Genomic DNA, 5,905 nt, shown 5'->3' on the forward strand with positions numbered 1-5,905 from the left:
CGTACCATATTTACTTTAGCCATTCATCTGCCTGCGTAGATACCCTGACCTAGCTATTGTGAACACTGTTACAGTAAACATAAGAAGACTACTTTATAAATGACAAAAGTTCAAACATAGAAAAAAATGAAACGATGTGAGGAATAACCTTAAAAGTTATGTGTTCCCAGTGGAAGGCGAAGACCTTGGTCTTGCCAAGACTGAGTCCCCCAGTGAACATGATTGTTGTGGGGAGGGCGGTAATGGGGGGAGGATGGGGAGGGGAACACCAATATAGAAGGGGAGGGGGAGGGGTTGGGGGATGTTGGCCCAGAAACCGGGAAAGGGAATAACAATTGAAATGTAAATAAGAAATACTCAAGTTAATAAAGATAAAAAAAAGTTATGTGCTCGGTGTTTAATACAGTGTTTACATTTTTCTTTCTTCTTTTGGTTTATGTGTATCTTCTTCAATGTTCACAAGGATAAAACAAACAAACAAACAAACAAAAACAAAGCAAAACATGATTTCTTTCCCGCGTAACCCTCCATGTTCCCAAATGAGATAAAATAGTTCGGGTCCCTGTACGTTTTCCAAAAGATTCTTCTGACATCACACATCACCCTAAGTAGACCTAATTATGTGCCCTTCATGGAGATACAACCCAGGCAGCTTTTGAAGCTAGAAGAGGAAGAGTGTGTGTATCTCCTTCTGACTCTGAGCAACAAGTGAGCTGGGAACCTGAAATCTGCAGGGTGGCAGTATCTTATATCATGGAAATTAATCAAGTTATTGTCCCAAGCCAGGCTAGCTGCCCAGCATCTAACAAGCTGTGTTTATGTTCCTGAACGTCTGTGCATGCCCTTCTGCAATCCCTATCATCTCAGACTATAATGTTGAGCTTCTTTTTCCGCCACTTAGTCACAAATATTTAGAAGGTAGGGCATCTCATCAGCCATTGCTACAAATGCTACAGCGTCTAGCCCATGCAAGGAAGGATAGACAGAACAAAGACCTAGGAAGAAGGGACTGGAGAGAAAAGGAAGAGAGGTGGAGAAAAGAAACGAGTGAGAGGGAGGAAGACCCCCTTCTCCCTTCAAGTGTAATAGAACTGGCTTTATCGTTATCTGGGATCAGCTGTGGTTCACGGTAGAAGCCTGAAGTCTTCCAAGTATCTCGAGAAGATTGGGCTTCACACCTGATTCCCAAAAGGGCTTTAAACAGCCCTGTCAAGCTTCTAGACAGACTAAGGAAAGAGGGGAGAACAAGGCCATCATTGGAATGACACCCCCAAGTCCAAATCAGGACTGCCAATGCAACTTCTGCTTGGGAGACTTCCTGAGGATTAATGCTTTTCCTCACTCAGTACATAGGAGCCCTGAGAACTCCCTCTCTGCATTGCCTGTCACCGAGCTAAGTACTTTATGGGCATAGAACTTGAAAGAGTCACTCATTCAGTTCTCACCCCCCTTTCAAGTAGACTGAAATTCCTCTCTGGGGTAGTTTGAATGAGAATGGCCCCCGTAGGCTTATGTATTTGAATCCTCAGTCCCCAATTGGCAGAGCTGTTTTAGGAGAGTGTGGCCTTGTGGGAGAAACTGTGTCAGTGAGGAAGAACTTTAAGATGTCAAAATCTCACTCTATTCACAGCTAGCTCTTTCTCCTGGCTTACTATTGCTTGTGGGAGATACAAGTTCTCAGCTCTTTTCTCTAGCACCATGCCTATCTGCCTTCCTGCCTATCTGTCTGTCTGTCTGCTCCCATGCTATGCCATGATGGTTATAGACTCTAATCCTCTGGTGCGCTGAGCTCCAAATTAAAAGCTTTATTTCGTAAGTTTCCTTTGTCATGGCGTCTTAACACAGCAACTAAAAAGTAACTAAGACGCTCTTCAAGAGTTGTGGTACTATAATCTATTAATTACTTTGGAGTAGCGATCTATCAAAACATTATGCTCATTAAGTTCATATTCCATAATAGAAGACTCATTTTCCCCATGAATATATAAACCCAGGTCAGAGTGTCAGAGGCCAAGGAACCTGATGAAATTAAAATAAAACAGAAAACAGTAGCCCGGCTCAACTGGTTCGGCCAGTTATTTCGAGACTCACCAGACTCAGTCACTGAGCTGTTATTTCCATTGTCCATTGTCTTCTTCAAGTTCCTTCAGGTTGCGTGTACCATCGTGTGTGTGTGTGTGTGTGTGTGTGTGTGTGTGTGTGTGTGTGTGTGTATTCTTTTAGAGGACAGAAGTGGAAACCGCTAAACCACTAATTATTGAGTGCCTACTGGATTCCCTCACTGCCTCAACAAATACTGAATGAATGAATGGTAGGCCTTGACTCAGCCCCTGGGGATCCGAACAAATGGGACAAGCTGCTAGAGTGTGCAGTTCCTTGCAGAGATGGGATGGAGAGAAGTAATAAACAAAGAAGTTAATCCCCAACTGGGATAAGCTCCCAAGCTCTGTCCAGAAAGGAAACTGGGAGTACTGGAAAGCATTACAGAGGAAGAGTGATTCCAGTCTTCCCAGGAGGAACCAGGAAAGCTTCTTCAAGGTGAAATCTTAAGCTTACATACTAACTGGAAGATATGAAAAAATGCTCACACAAGAGCGAATGCAGATGTTGTTACATCATAGATCCTCTTAGCTGAGGGCTAGCGCTCTCTCTCTCTCTCCCTCCCTCCCTCCCCACCTCTTCCTCGCCTCCCCCTCCCCCCTCTCTTTCCTCTCTGGCCATGCCTCGCCAGTGTCTCCAACTGGACAGTTGATAGCAGGCTTACCACAACCGCATCTCCGAGTGTTTTCCCTCCAGCTGCAGCCCCAAGACAACCTTGAATTATAATTTTCCTTTTATCCATGCTTGATTTCTAACATGTAGGCCAGGTCACTTGATGTGGCCCTCGTTCATCCTCCACTCTTCTGAAAGCCTGTGAGAGTCAGAAATTACCATTGTGTGAAGAGGCTATGTCCCCCTGAGACCTATCACGGCTGTCTAAGGCCATGAACAGATAATCCTCCTAGTAAAGTTGTTCTGGAGGGTAATTTTGCCTCAGTTTTCTTTCTAGAAACATTGTCCATCTTTCTTTTACAAAATTATTTCCAGAAAGGAAAAAAAAAAATAACAGCAGAGGCAAAGACCTTAAAAACTCGTCACACTCAAGGACTACAGCAGAGATCTGTGTGGCTGAGGAGCTAAGGAAGAGGGAGGAGGGGAGATGGAGTTAGAGACGTGGAGCGTGGCAGACATGGAGAGCAAGAAGGAGAGCCTAGGCTTCAGTGCAAGTGGAGAACAATGAAAGCAGCAAAGAGGTATGGTCTGACTGTGACAAAAGGTGTGTCCTTCTGAATTATTATGTGAAGAGAGGCTAGGGACCCAGGCTATGGAATAAAAGAAGAGTTGAAAAGCTACATGGGCTTTCTAGCATCCTGATATGGGAACACGAGGAAAGAGAAGGTTTATGTTCCCACTTACTTAATCTACCATCAAATTTTTTAAGTGCTGAACCACTTGTGTAAAGGAAACCCCTAGATCTCCATGTCTCTCTCATATTCTGACTACGAAGTGTTGGTGAAGTAGCTCACCTTTCTGAACCTCTGTGTATTCCTTTATAAAGTCATTTAGTTGAATCTTCCAGAGAATCCAGTAAGTGTTATACTCCTGGGTTTCTTGGAAAGGAAAAATGACTCAGATCTGCTGGAAATAAACCTTGTAGCTCCAGACAATTACATTCAGGCTGGGCCAGGCCACAGCCAAGCTTGGATGGAGCCTCAAAGGGGGCAGAGTGGAGACCCAGAAAAACCTGAGTACCTGCCTGTGCAGTACAAAGTTTCACGTCCCAGGCAGCAAACCGTCAGCTCAGGAGTGTAGCTTGTCTACCAATGACAAAGACAGCAAAGTAGAAATGAAAACAGATTAATATTTAAATATGTGTAGGGTGGGCAACGTTGCTAGACTGGACTCCAAGTCATAAAAACAAAGATAGAATTTATTTCATCAAATATGCATGGTAATTCCCCCAAGTCAAAATAAAGTCATGGCTACACATTAAGACCCTGCTTCAAAAAAACAAAAAACAAAACAAAACAAAAAAACTTCCTCAAAATGATATTTGTAGTGCTCGCTTCAGCGCACATATACTAAAGTTGGAACGATACAGAGAAGTTAGCACGGCCCCTGTACAAGGATGACACACAAATTCGTGAAGCGTTCCATATTTTTAAAAAAATGATATTCGTAGATACTGGAACATAAAATCATAAGCAACCTAATTAAAAAGGGGCAAAGACACAAACAGGCATTTCCCAGAAGGATGAGTGCCAGTGCATCTTTAGGGAGATAAACAGTGTTTATGATGAGGAAAATACAGAGTATGACAGGTGTGGTGAAATCTGAAGACTTTTTTGTCCCGTGTCTCAGTGGGCACAGCATAGCATTGCTACCCTAAGAAACAATGAATTGTGTTTTCTACTAGTGACTATGTATATATACTCTGAAACCCAGCAATTCTACTTACGGGTATGATCAAACATGTGTATCACTGCACATGGTTCAACACATTCAAAGCCATGCTATTCACAGTGGTGAAATTTGAAAATTACTCAAAAATCCTCAGATCGGTAAAATGTTGTATCCATGCAAATCCACACACATATGAACTATCCCATGTGTTCAACTTATATTTTTTTTAATTTTGTGTATGGAGGTTTGTGGTATACGCACATACACATGTGCAAATGAATGCGTGAATGCACATGTATGTAGAGGTCAGAGGATGATGGGTTGGGTTCCTTCCTTTTGTGTTATCCACCTCAATTCTTTCTCCCTAAAGCTGAAGCTCATTATTTTGGCTAAGCTTGCTGGCCGGCGAGAAAGAAAGGGAGAGGGGAAGAAGAGAGATAGGCTTCTTTAGTTGAAACGAAAACAAAATACAGTCCAAAACCAAAGGGCAAACTTAGAGGAGACATCATACTATTTGTTTGATGTAACAGAAAGGTAATTAGCTTTTGAACATGTAATGAGAAATTTCATAACACGCAAGGGCAGGGAGAAGTATTTTAGTTGAAAGAATGAGAGAACAGTACATATACGCTTAGTGGCCCTAGGAGAAGTGACTCTCATAGCACAAAGTTCTTGGCTTCCAGATGCCATTCTTAGCTAGAAGAATGAGCACATCAGTAATGAAGCAAGGGAAACAGAAGGTAACCCTAGATTACTACATTGCATCATAAAAGATTCAAAGAATGATGGGGACATGCCTGGGTCCCCCAGTCTCTCTTCATATAATAACTCAGAAGGAAATCTAGACCCCCCATTAAAATGGCTTCATTGTGGAATGTTGGGAACTAGTTGAGTGTCCAAACTCTATTATATTCCAGTAAAGAAGAAGCTGTATGTGAGTGATACTGTGAATATGAATGGACGGATGGATGGATGGATGGATGGATGGATGGATGGATGGATGGATGGATGGATTGGAGAGAAGAGAAAGGTCTTTCTTACTGAACATTACTAACTTGATAAAACATACCCAACATTTAATTGGGATTTAAAAAAAATAAGAATAAAACATGGAAGGAAAAGATGAAGTGGTGTATCTTCTTGGAATCAATGTAACCATGCTTTTTCACATGTATCAGAATATTCAGAGTTAGGTTTGCCATCAATTAAAAGGTTTACATATAAAAGGGAGGATTGGGGTGAGCTTAGAGATCCTGGAGATTGGGGTGAGCTTAGAGATCCTGGAAGGAATGACACTCCATAGTGTGCAGATCTTGGCTTCCTACTACCCTTCACCACTACATCAATGAGAATGCCTTTTCTAAAAGTGGAAAATGTGTCAGTGTAGATGGAACCATTAACATTGGCCCAATAACACAGGAATATTAACATGGTTGCATACGAATCCAGAGCTATGATCATA

The 5,905-nt window shown here is 42.2% G+C and overlaps 1 non-coding gene across 1 annotated transcript; it reads left to right on the forward strand.

The window, feature by feature from the left end:
• Window positions 1–4,098: 4,098 nt before the first annotated feature.
• On the forward strand, window positions 4,099–4,203 carry LOC116902466. Its single transcript, XR_004388084.1, has one exon. It is a non-coding gene; the product is annotated as a U6 spliceosomal RNA (small nuclear RNA).
• The last annotated feature ends 1,702 nt before the right edge of the window (window positions 4,204–5,905 follow it).

This window comes from Rattus rattus, chromosome 5 (genome assembly GCF_011064425.1).
Source record: "Rattus rattus isolate New Zealand chromosome 5, Rrattus_CSIRO_v1, whole genome shotgun sequence".
NCBI classification, from domain to species: Eukaryota; Metazoa; Chordata; class Mammalia; order Rodentia; family Muridae; genus Rattus; species Rattus rattus.